Below are 14,028 nucleotides of genomic sequence, written 5' to 3'. Positions count from 1 at the left end.
TCCAAGTGCATTCCAGTCCTTCACAGCACAACTGCACTGTTAGAACACGAGTTCCAAACATCACATTTTAAACATTTGTTCAAACTGTTCGCAATGGGGTGTCGAGTGCTTGATCTAGCATCATGGGATATTGAGCTGAGGCCGGGATTCCCATCTGGTTCCTCAATAAGGATGGCGGCAGCCTTAGCCTTTAGGCCACATCCCTTGTACATCTCTGAGAGCTAAACTTGCCCGCAGTGCCACCTGGCTTCTCAGCACCAACCTGTGCCAAAGTTCAAAGGCAAACAACCGGGAAGCAGGAGTGAAAGCACCGATCTTACCTGGGAAGGGGTGGGGAATTAGGACCCCTGACCAGCTGTGGCAGATGTTCCACAAAAGGCAGCAGCGGGGAATGCAGAGACCAAGCAATACTTCCGGATGTACCACCTTAAACCTGAGGAACCTTGGTGAACCCTGCCCACCTGATTATAACCCAACAAGAAGAAACACATGTCCTCCTGTAATCCTTTCATTCATCTGCTGGTGCCAGCGAAAAGGGCGAGAGCCCACCTAAAGCCCCCAAACTGGGCTGGACATGACGTCATCCGCCAGGTTCAGGTGCTGATATCTTGTGCTAGCCATGGCTAGTTTGCATAGCAAGGTGGCCACTGAAAAAATACTATACGCAGGCAGTGGAGACAAGCATTTGCAATGTAATAGGTCTCGCATTCGTGAGACTTTAAGCTATTGGTATTGTAAATGCCAATGCCTTTTATTTATCTGTTTTGATAATTAACACATAAATAAAAGGCATTGGCATTTACAATGCCGATAGCTCAAGCTCTTATAAATTCGAGACCTATTCCTTTTTCAAAGATGCGGCCGCCATTGTCCCTGGCTGCTTGGAAAGTGAAAGCGCACAGTAGGAGAAACGCATTAAAGAAAATAGTGCTTACAGACTAAATAATACATACCGTGTAACAACAGAAGTAAAAGGGCCAGTCCTCATTGGAGGTTACAAATGAAGACAAGGTGGTACAGAGGAGGGAATAACAAGTCTATTAACGAATCAGAAGTCAGCATTTACAAATGACAATGACACAAGCCAAAGAAAAATATGGGCGGAGTTTCGAGTCCATACTCGAATACAGCATGCCTAGCAGAGCAGCGCATGCGCTGCCCAGGCTCGACCTAAAACGGCTTGGACTTTTTAGATGGGTATCTTCTTTAGAGAGAGGATGGTCCTGTTGCAGGCAACATGGGTGGGGAGAGGGAGTAGGAATAGAATAGTGTGTGCTTTGTTTAGACAGTGGGTGGTTCTGTTGAAGGTGTAATGGGCGGGAAGGGGTGGGAATAGAGTTTCCTTTGCTTATGGTTTAGGGGGGGGGGTCTGTTGCAGGTGGAGTGTGTTCCGTATTTTTTATTCTGTTTTTATAGACATAACAGTCTTTTTCTTTATTAGTGTAACTCCTTCTTATCTTAACATTTATCAGACGAATGAACAGTGAAACAGTAAAGGTCCACCTGCCTACTCTCAGAGCTCCGAACTTGGTCCATCATAAAGAACACAGAAGTTCCATTGCCTTCTTTCTAAATGGCCTCCCTTGCCGGTCCAACCTCACTCTGGGCCTCCATACTCCTACAAACAGTCTCGGGAATATGGCCATTCCCGTTCCCCCCTTTTCACTTGTAACTTGAGTCTTCTTCGATTAGTAATGACTGTGGCCCCTCCCTGTAAAGTTAACACTCAGCAGTAGTAAGTATTAGATAGAAGCCGCACTTCAACCAGGCCCCTGAAACCAAACCCCTCCCTTCTCCTCACCTGCTTGTGGATGGCAGTCAGTTCAACTGCCCTGTGAGTAGCCACTGATGCAGGGGTTTTCCCAGCAAACTAACTGCCGGCATCCCCATCAGGCCCAAACAGTGAACAGGACCCAGTAAAGAAGCCTTTATATTTTAAGCAGAGCAGAAAAAAATGTTCTGCCACATGAAAGAAGCAAGTGGTAAACCCACAACAGAGGACAGCATAATTCAACGCTGTACACAGTCATTTTACTAAATCAAGCAGCCTATGTTTTTCAAATACAAAAGTAGTATATTACACATAATAGAGTTATATGAGTTTTAGGCAAGTATGGATTATTCTATTGTTCACTTGCATACAAGTGAGGAGTCAGGTGGTTTCTTCAGCAAATAAATTCTCTACGTATTGCAGATCATAAAACAACATAGACACTACCTAGGGGTAGCTTAGCGCGGAGTACCATTTTCAGCCTGCGATGTCCCATTGGCAGGGTAGGGCGATGGTGTGGGCAACTTGAAATTAATGTTAACTGCCTTCCTGTAACAGTTTAGTGCTGCTTAAACCACTTGTGCCTGGCCAAGTGTGACATCTGATGATGCTGGAAATAGATTACAACACAACAGATCTCACAACTGAGGGTTAGGGTACGAACAATAGAAGAGTTGGGTGAATTAGGGAAAAGGTGAGAGAGAGACTAAGCATAGAGACACTCCAAGGGCATGCACATCTGGTATGGAAAGAAGAGGACTGTTTACCTACTCATAAGAGTCCTAAGTTACCCACGTTAGAATGCAAAATAGGAAGGACACAACACAATTCAATAATATTCATAATAATTTACATTGATACTGCATAAAAATTGTGCAACTGTTTTCTGGAATTGTCAACTTTGGGAACAGGGTTGAATCACAAAGCAGGAGGGCTACTGAGGGGACTTGCAGAACAGAAGGCATGTTGAACGATGAAAGAACAGGACAGTAATTGAGACTCCAAACCTCTAAGTTATGGGCCTCGCCCATGCCAGCTGAGAAAAGTCCGTGCCAAGGGAGCCAAGATTTCAGACACTTTCAAAAGAGATTTTCAGCCAAATCGCGAACTTTAAACTTCTACTAATTACAGAAGGGTATGTGCTAGCTGGTTTCCCTGCAGAACTAACCAGGGCCACCCCTATAATGGTGGCGAGAATGTGGGAGACAGTAGTGACTTTCCCTGCATGGGACTGGCAAGAACTGACATACATTCTTTCAAAAGGCTGGGATCCCTTAACATTTTGGCTAGAAATGGGTTCAAGGATGACGAGGGAAGATATAGGCTCTGTTGTCGGTCAAGTTGGAGATCCCACCCTTCACTGGAGATATAGGCTGACACGAATGTACAAGGGAGCACGCTTACTGCTCCCATGTAGCAGAAGAATGGATCAAGGAGCATTGGGTATGTCAGCGGGTAAACGATTGTGGTGATGGGGGACAGATGCAGGCAGGTAGATTTCCATGAAGAACTGTTTAATTGATTGCACAAGATGGCAATGCAAATCTGTAATGTGGCACTTCATTTAAAAATCTAATAAACAATATTGAAACAGAAATATCAAAGTCCAGAGGTGGCTCCAATCACGAGCACCTCCCTCCTGTGCCTTGATATGATGCCATGTCTGGAGCCCGAGCATTTCCCTTAAGGAGCAGGATTATGCCAAAGGCTTTCTTTCAAGTCACACAGATGCATTCGGACCCATAAGAAGGGGCCTTTAGTGTATTTCCTTCCATTTAACAGAGAAAGAGGGAAATGATAACGGAATTACGAGAGTTCCAGGACTTTGATTGAAATGTCTACAGGAACTAGGCGTAAGCTGTTCTTAAAAGCTGACTTTCTAGCAGGCAGGCTGTTTTATCGGGTTTGGGATCCAAGCGACCTGTGCTGAGCCTGAGCAGTCCCACTGTAGTGTCAGCGCAGAGGGGTCACTGCTTGTCATCGGGTCCTCTCCACTGTTGGTCTTTAAACCCTAAGCCCATTTCTCTTTATCCAGGAACAGGCGCTTGCCACCTAGCTCCGTGCGGTCAGGGCTTCCTGGTCCCAGCCAGGGGTTTTCATCATTTTACACCCTAATGGTTTTGGGACCTTTGGTTAGGAGTGGCTTCCACTGAAACAACTGGACTGCACATTTAGGGCCAGGTGTCAGAGAAGCAGCTTCTGGACAGCTGGCGTGAACCCTGACAGAGAATAGATGATCGTCTACAAGAGGTGGACTGCCTGATGGTTTCTCTCTAGGACCAGAGGCTGTGCTGGTGGCCACTTTTATTAAAACATGGACCAAGCTCGCCGCCCTGGCTGTATCCTTCTCAAGGTTTATGAGCACACTTAGACACACGTGCTTACGAAAGACAGACAGGCAGGCTATAAACATTGCACGTTTTGAGTTATATAAATGGCATAGGCACACATCTGCTATTTTGATTATTTAACTACTGTAGGCAGTCGGACCCCTTTTCACTCTGCACAGTTTTTGTCAATAGTATCTCCAGTCTCAGTGCATCTTTAAAACCTGCGCGCCCCTCACTCCTCACTTACTGAAAACCGGGACTTGAAGAAAGTTGCTTCCCTGTGAAATGGATCCAAAAAAGAACCAGCGCGCGCCTCGCGCTGAAAGAGGCAGCAGGGGGAGGGGAGAGAGGAGGAGGCCTGCGGCTGTTTCCCTTGCGGGAGCGAGCAGAAACCATATGTTAAAGCTGCAAGGAAATCGCCAAACGTGCACACGTTTTTGACTAAAAAACAGAATCGATTGCAAAAGGCCTTTTTGCCTATTCAGCACATGCGCGCTGCTAGGCGAGACCTAAAAAGCGCTATGACATGGCCAGCACTGGCCGCATCATAGTGCTTTTTTCAGTAACCTACAGCCATGCTGAACAGCAGATGTTCTGCTAGTCAATATGGCTAAAAGCCATTCACATAGACAAGGCCATTAGCTCAGGCGTTGTCAAGATCTATTGGCTTTCTGAATGATTGGTGTTGACGGGTTCTTGCTGAACAAATGTGGAAGTAGAAACAGTTGAGGAGATTTGAATATAAGTGAGGATGTGGCGTAATAGCCGGAGCTGCCAACAGGAGAACTGGGGAACCAGTTTCGAATCTCAGGGTTGGCTGAACAATTTGTGGTTCTGGGCAAATCACTTGGACTCTACCCTGCCTATGACAATAAATGTAGCGGTACAAAAGGGGGTGGTGATGGATGGAGCATCAGAACCAATCAAACACTCACACCCAGTCAACAGATCTGGGTTTGATCCATCACCGTCCTTTAGCCCACTCTGCCACCCCAGTTCAGACATGGCCATATGCAAATAAGTCTGACCCTGTGGCTCATGGGAACAGTCCAGCCCAAACTGCCAAGCCATGCCTTCCCTGGACCGGAAACAAGCTTCCTAGGACCGGTTTCTGGCATTTCAGCCGTCTTCAGCCAGGCTTGCTTGAATCCAGTGGCAAAGTGAGCAAGGGACTCACGTCTGACCATACCCTGCCAACTTATGGCGAACAAAGCGGTACAAAAGGGGGTGGTGATGGATGGAGCATCAGAACCAATCAAACACTCAAACCCAGTCAACAGATCTGGGTTTGATCCATCACCGTTCTTTAGCCCACTCTGCCACCCCAGTTCAGACATAGCCATATGCAAATCAGTCTGACCCTGTGCCAATAAATGTGTCATTGTGTAATATACCTAGTGAGCCCATAAAGCAGTCTAATACCAATGGCTGGTGTTAGCACTATCGCAAGATGGAGGACGGAACAAGTGCTCCAATACCATGAGATTGTTAAAAAAAAAAGCAGCAACGTGAGAGGTAGTGGGGGGATGGGTCAGGCAAGGAAGCAGGAGGGGATAGGGAGATGGGCAAGCAACAATGCGGGAAAAACCTTAATTGAAGCAGGATCAGCGACAAAAATAAATGTGTCATTGTAAATGGTGAGCACTTAAAGTGTTCCAAAACCATCAGCTTGTGTTCGCACTCTGGCAAGATGGACGACGAATCAAGCACTCCAATGCCATTGGATTACACACAAAAAATGAAAAAGTGCTATTCATGTTTTAACAACTCTTCAAGAAATGCTTTTGTTTATCTACACATGTGTTACAAATGGGATTTCTGGTTGGCTAAGGCTTGCGCCAAAGCCAGGCAGAAACCACCACTCTACTCAGGGCAAGGGAGTTACACACTGAAGATAACCCCTGCTCACCACCTTGGTAGCTTGGCACGAGCATTCAGGCTTATCCCAGAGGCAATGTGTAAAGCGATTGCACAACACACACACACACCAGAAACACACTAGGCACAATACAAAAGGAACTCCAAACAAGGTTCTATAAAAATAGCCTTTGTATTGTCATAAACACATTAGAAACATAATCACACATATACACTGTGCCAACTGGCACGGGCAATATCCACAGGGGATTATATACAGGACCAGGCCGATCGAGCTACAGTCAGAACCATCAGAACAGGTAAGTAAATATAAAACACAACCAGTAACTACTGGCACAAGAATGACCTTAGTATTACCACATTGGGCATAAAACACCTCCTTAGCATAAACACATTACGCAATAATCACGGTGCATAAATCACAATATAAATAAACAGCCTAAACATAAACTCATAAACTCATAACCTTTGCCTAAACACTGGGCATCCTCATAAGCATCCAAAACACTGGGCATCCTCATAAGCAAATATCCAGCATTAACAGTGCACTCCAGTAGCACCTGTCATAGCTACATTATGTAAAATAACATTGGGCATCAACACATTATGCACCACACTTTTAGGCATAAATCCATTAGGCTTAAACACTGAATTAGCCCCTGTGCACCACAGTATCACTGTTATGGTGCACACAGCTTGTTACCCCTCTCGGGCGTCACTGCTCATGGGCACCACATTCCACCAGGTCCCCTAGAGCCCACTGGCCCTCACGAGGCTTCCACACTAGCCTCCCGGACTGCTGATGCAGCCACAGCGAATGTGCCACCACAAGAAATTCCCCCGCTGGAGGAGAGACTTCCCTCCGTCTCATTTCCACCGTGTAAAGAACAATGACCCCGGGGCAGGCGCCCGCTGCTCCTCCTGGTGCTCTTGATCAGCACAAAAGAAAATGCCCAACACCGTCAGCCCCCACTCACCGGGACTCTTCCGCGCCAACTGGCGCATGCAGGCATCAGCTGGGTGTTTGGGGGAGCCCCTCTCACTGGGGCTCCTCCAACCAGGAACTCAGCAAGTAGACGAAATTGCGGGTTGGGCACCTGCCTTTTAAAATTGGCATAAAGCGGGGTGGGCTCCCGTTTAGTGAGCACAAATACGCGGGGTAGACACCCGCCGTTAAAAGAAAAATGCAGACACGTGGGGTAGGCTCCCGCTGCAATGAGGAGCTCAGGGGGGAATCCCACACGCTGGGATTCCCTCACAGTCCTCATAGCAGGGCACTACTGGCCCCCAGCTCCCCTCCTTGTCCTGGGCAGGTAAAACACAGTGCTCACGAGGTGCTGGAAAGCTGGCAGAGATCCATGGACAACCAGACAGCGCTCCTCTTCTCCTGGAGCACAGCCTTTACTCCAGCAAAAAGTCTCTTCCTGGTCCAGGGAAGGCAGAGTGGTAGAGGTGGGCGCAGGCAGGCCAGCATGCAGGGACCCCCAGGAGCCAGCAGCTGGGTCCCGCAGCGGTTCCTCCTGGCGGAGTGTCTCCTCCAAGTAAGCACAAGCACACAACAGCACATGGGGTCACAGCCCCCTCCATTTATACTAGCATTTCCTTTGTCTGCCCTGGCACAGGGCTTGGTGGGAACCAACTGGTTCTGGGGGGTGTTGAAGCACTTTGCTTACAGTGCTCACACCCTCCTTTCAGAGATGGGGCTCTGCCATCAGACACACCACAGGGGGGCGGAGCCAGCATTGTACAGGCCAGGCACTGACCTATTCAGGGACCAGGGATTACTCCTCCCACTGCTCCCAGCACAGATGTCCCATTCAGCCTAGCGCTGACTCACCCTGCCCCTCCTGGAGCCACACACACCTCCCAGCCCCTGTCACTCACAAGCCAGATATGCAATTCACACCAGGTAGGCAGACACATAGCACACAGAAATGCCAACTTCTAAAAGTGGCATTTCAGAAATAGTTATAATAAATCTGCGTAAACCATTGCGTAGTATTTAATATCACTATTCCAAACATACCAAACTTGACCACGCTGCACCTCTCATATCAGGAATTACCACTGAAACACTTATCAGGGAATCCCCAATGCATTCCTGTGGGAGGGCAGCCCCACAGTAGTGAGAAACCAAAATGGCTGTTTGTCACTACCAGGACATGTCACACACTTAAGGTACATGTCCTATCTTTTACCTACAATGCATCCTGCCCATAGGGCTAGCTAGAGCCTACCTTAGGGGTGACTGACATGCAGTAAAAGGGGGGTCACGGACATGGCACACACTTTAGGTGCCACGTCACAGTGCAGGGACACTGCGCGCACAGGCCCTGCAATGGCAGAGGCCTGAGATAGGTTTGCAAGGCTACTTTGGTGGGTGGCGCAATCAGCGCTGCAAGCCCACCAGTAGCATTTAATTTACCAGCCCTGGGTATATGAGATACCACTTTACAAGGGACTGACAGGTAAATTAAATAGGCCAAAACAGGTGTAGATCAATCCTTATAATTTTTAACAGAGAGCACACGCACTTTACACTGGGCAGCAGTGCTAAAGTGCCCAGAGTCCTAAAACCACCAACACCATGTCAGAAAAAAGGCTAGGAGAAAGGCAAAAAGTTTAGGGATGACCCTGCAAAAAGGGCCAAGTCCAACAACATGCATGCATTTTAGTGATGTGTCTGTATGTGTGCAAGGGAGAAGGCCTGAAAACACAAGTACTCCTATGGAGTGCTTGAAAACAAAGAAAAACATAGGTCTACAAACTGGGAGCATTGTAAGGAGACAAGTAGTTGGCCCATACGCTATGGGAGGGCCAAACACAAGAAGATGGCATGATGCCTGCATGCCGTGACAAATGGCATCAAAGAGGTCTGTACCTCTCCTATTGTGAAAGGAATCTGAACAAAGCTAAAGTGTGTTGCTTAATTATAACCACTGAAAGAACCCTCTAAATTCTCATAAAAAAGGTCTCATTAGTGTCCACCCACAAACAATGCTTTTTGGCAGCTTCACTTGCAACTCCCTTCTTTAATCCACATGTTCAAAACATCCTTGGATTCCACCCATCTCCTCATTCCGCACAGACAGTACTCCTCCCTTCGTTAGTTAGTCTTATCATCCTTGCCAAGAGAACTCCTTTCGAGCTTCCCTATCTTGTACACACATTGTGCCTTTCTTTATTCATTAGTTCATACAACTGCACTCTCCCTACTCATTTCCTGCCTCGTCACAAACGGGTGGCGGCTATGTCACCTTATTGACATAATGAGAGGCATACACATTTCCTAGTCTTTTGCATCTATCTTAAACTGGAAGTTACTCGCTTTCAGGCACTCGGGAGGTAGGTTAGCCTTCTAGTCTTCCAGAAACCAAAAGTTTGCATACGTAGCTTACGCTCTCATAGCGGGAAACACCGGCGGATTTATAGGTAGCAGTACGTTTCACTGCTACTTTCATGCCAGCCGGACACAGATTAAGATTTGTTACACAGCGATAGAATCAAGTATGGTACAGGACAGATTGGGGATGTGGTATTACTTAATACCTAAACTTGTTGGTCTTTTTCCAACTGATTACTGGGGTCGGGTTCTTTAATGATCAATTGGGTCTACTTTTAATAGCATACTAGAGCTATACAGCTAAGCCTTCACCTCGCAGGTCTTACTTCATAACAAATAGGAGGGGGTCGGCCATTTCAAGATTGGCTTGGTACACATAGTTTAGGGTACACAGTGGCATTTCATCAGATTCCCATTACCATAGGAGATTCGATTCGGTGATTCAATTTCAACCCTGCTGGCATTTCCATTACTTATGGATTTGATCCACAAATGGCGACAATCGTCGCACACTGACAAGCGCTACCCTACCACCTTATTCACCAGACCTACCATATGCATAGGCGTAACTCACGCAGGATTATTACAGATCACTTCTAGAAACACCAGATCATCATCTTTATCATCTTAGTTTACTCTCTCTTTACCTTACCAACAGATACTCTTCTGAAGGACATTGGAGGCTTATTTCGGCCCTTTGACTTTTCACCTCAGCCTTGGCATTTCTTGAATAAGGATACATAGGCATTTCCTACCGGCCTAAGTTATGTTCTGTTCACACTTATAGCAACTCGTCCCCTATGTGCCTATTCATATACTAATGGGCTTCTAGGCTACTTATACCGTTTGTCTCTTATCTCGGCCTCTTCTTTTGAGAAACGTCCACAAGTAGGACGCTTCTTACCGATTACACATTTCTGGACTGAATCCATTTGGCACACGTACTCCACTACTACTAGTAAGCGTTTTACTAATAGACATTTTTTAACCTTTTTATCACAGAGTGGCACTTTGGTTTTTGACTATACTATGGGATTACACTATGGCTCTGGAGATCCTGTGTCTCAGACATTCCTGTTTTCTTTTTCTTTTTCTTCTCACAATCCTTCTCAACCTTGAACCATTACTCTCTCATAGCACAGCTATTCCTTCCTTTTACAAGAGTATTGAGGCGCAGCCCTTTTTCTCTTGGATTATGACTGTCCAATCTTAATCTTAACTTTTCCTTTACTCCCTTCTAAATAGGAGCTATTATGATTTCCCAACAATGGTGTCTCAAATGTGTTTATGTTGTATGCTATTACAGCCCTGAAGAAGCACTTGCTAGGGCGAAACGCGTTGGCTGTCTCTAAAGCTGTACACCAAGCGTGTGAGAAATAAAAGACATACAACGACACCGCCAAACGACTATTGATTCAATATAATTTTTTACACCTTGTAACCTACTGCTCGTGTGTATTGCCTCTCATCTATCCTCTTAATGTTTCTATTGTGGTCATGTGGCAGCTGACCATTTGAGGTGGGCAATACAAAGATAAAATATATTACGTCACTAGCCTAGGTAGTGCAGTTGTCAATAACCCTGCTGCCTATCTGTATGCTTATCTTAATATATATTGTAACTGTGTGATCACAGAAACATAGACTGTTGCATTAGAAATGCAGAATGCCATGCCAATGGATAAATTTCCTGTTATATAATAGATGACATTTTTTTATTTAAAAGAGTAGAAGGATACATGAGGATTAACAATATTATTCAAATCACACATATGTAGATATAGCTGAGAACTGAAATTTATTGTTACTGCAAAGAAAACATTAATATGCACACACATATAAATGTCGAGATTACACAATAAATGCTCTTTCTATAATGCTTCAAATGCACTCCACTCTTGAGAATCATATTAGGTCACACGAATACATGAGGCCATAAGTAAACATATATCTGGCCTAATCAATCATGAAAGGCTGGAGCCAATATTATGCTGAACAGTGGAGATATATAGATAACCTTTTTGGAAATTGTAAAGGGCCAGTTGATAAACTTGTACAATTTCAACATGTGCCATAACACATGGAATGTCCTTTTTGAATATGAGCATTAATATCAAGAACAAGATTTAAGCAACAAGAAAACTTGTATCCTAGTAAGTCTTAAAATAATAATCACAGAAAAAGTAATGTATGAATGAAGACAATTGGAAATGTATGATACATATTATCAGACAAGATAAAAATGACATACAACTGAAAAATCTTAACTAAAAGTACAAAATAAATAGAGAATGGTAGAAATCATTACAAAGCAAAATTAAAGATGCTAAAGAGTAAATAATTAAGAGTATTCTACCATATTCAAGACAAGATAATAGGATCAATGGAATTATACAAAAACATTGGAATATATTATGAAGTAATGAAAGCCATAGGGTGTCAACTAAGCAACAACCAATTTTTGTATTTATCCACAAGAGGAATCAACAGCAAATACGAAGCAAAGCAGATATTTAGAGGCTAGGTTTGAATTGCGATAAAAATCACAATGTGTTATAATTTAATATATATTAGAATTCATTCAACATAATATACAACTTTGAAAAAGGAAATTCCAGAATAAATGAGGTAGTAGGCATTTTGCAATGGTAGATTTGTGACAAATGGGTGTAATGGGTAGACTAATGTTTCTCAGTAGGGGTCTGCCTATTTAGACATAGACAGAATAATTGATGCCGAACGTTTTAAATATTAGTTCTATAAACACTTGAATGTTAACTCAAGATCGGTCACAATATGTTGGGATAGAAAAGTCCTCTTCATCGTAATGGACATGATTCCATGCCCTGAATGCCCAACTGCACTGTTGTCTGGATCCTTAATGCAAATCTTTGTTGTCATAGGCAAACACGAATCATGCATGTGCACCATGACATTCTTGTTGGACCGAGAGAGGCACTCAAAGCGCTACCCTCATAGTGGTGGAAGGCTACTACATTCTCAGGAGCTAAGCAGTGCAAGCGCACTGGTGGCAGCATACCATGTAGTGATCAATATGAGTGAACAGGTCCTTTTTAACCACAGTCAATGGAGTGAAGCCTACAGGCCCACTCCTTTATAAAGTTCCGCTGCTGTGTGCGTAACTCGCCCTTTGGCCTACATCGGTTGAATGTGAAGTGCTGGGCAGTGCAGGAGTGGTGACTGTGCTAGAAGTATGTGTGCATGGGAGGGGAACAGTACAGGGATAGGGCAGTGATGTGCAGAGCATGTATGTTGAGTGCACGTACTGGATGCATTTGTACCTGTGAGGGTTGACGAAAGGATGCAGTGCTGTGCAATGCATGCGTAGTGAGTGTATTTACTGGGTGTATGTGTACCCGTGAGGAGTAGAGTACATGAAGGGTGTAGTTTTGTGCAGTGCACATGCATAATGTGCATACATTTAGCATGATACAGAAAGGCCACACTGCTGCGCGGTGCATGCAGAGTGAATGTAGGGCTGAGTGTATGTGTGTCCATGGTAGCACAATACATGAATGTTACAGTGGTGAGTGGTGAACAGTCTGTGTGCTATATACAAAAGCCTAAGGGGTCGATTACGATGTGGTCAGAAAAGGCTCGGTCGGAGCCTTTCAAATCGCATCGTAATATGCCAGTCGGATTCCTTTCCCTCCACCTCATTACGATGAAGGCAGAATGGAATCCGAACGGTCATTCTGAGAGCCCATTCACCAGTCAGAATGCAGCCAGTAATACCTACGGCGGCTCCTTCTGCCCTTAGGGATTACAATGTTAGGTTTCAGCAGCCTTTCCGTGCTGGCCTTCCTGACACATAAAGGCTATCAAAAATCGACTTTGGGGCCCCCAGCGGGGCCCCTTGGATGCACGGCCTCCGCTTGGAGGCCCAGGGGGCATCTATGGTGCCCCCCTGTTGATCCCTGCACCCCGTGCCTACCACAGGGTGCAGCGATGATCTACACCTCTTATTTTACAATGGAAGCATGTATTCCGGTTGAAATGCATGCTCCCATTTTAAAATATAGGAATGCGACCAAACAGTGTTCGGTCACATCCTAATTGGTCGGTTGGGCCGCCGACCGGGTGTCCGTCGGTCCCATGACCGAGACGATGTCGGGCAGAGAAAACTCCACCTGACATCGTAATAGGGCCCTAAGTTTCAGTGCACACATATTGTGTGAAGTTGCAATCAAACAGAAAGGAGCACACTTCTGGGTGGGCAGAACTCCACGGAATCTCCCAGAGTCGGTGAAATTCCACAGAGTACAACACTGCGAGGTTCTCCCACCCTTATTCTAAACCTGCAATAACTTCACAACACTCTAACACTTATGTCACAGTTCTACGGAGTCCAACAGGAACCAAAGGGGTTCCGTCACAGCTAACTTATATGGCACTACACTGACCATTCTGGTTCTTAAGTATTCCAGTCTTACTGTGCTGTGCTGACTGTGATTTTAATTTACACGTGGATGTGTCCAGATATAATGCTTGGAAAGCTTTGATAGAACCTTGCCAGGTTTTTTAATCGATTCCAGTTTGTTAAGCATCCCACTCATCAAAGTGGAAACTCGCTTGACCTTATTTTCCCTAACCTTTTCCATCTTGAGGGGCCCTTATCATTGTTATGGTCAGATCAATACTTTATTCCTTTTCGCTGAGAGGCTGCAGCAAGTACATTTCCTTCT

The sequence above is a fragment of the Triturus cristatus genome, chromosome 11, assembly GCF_964204655.1.
Source record: "Triturus cristatus chromosome 11, aTriCri1.1, whole genome shotgun sequence".
NCBI classification, from domain to species: domain Eukaryota; kingdom Metazoa; phylum Chordata; class Amphibia; order Caudata; family Salamandridae; genus Triturus; species Triturus cristatus.
The sequence above is the reverse complement of the archived record's forward strand: the minus strand, read 5'-3'. Positions refer to the sequence as shown.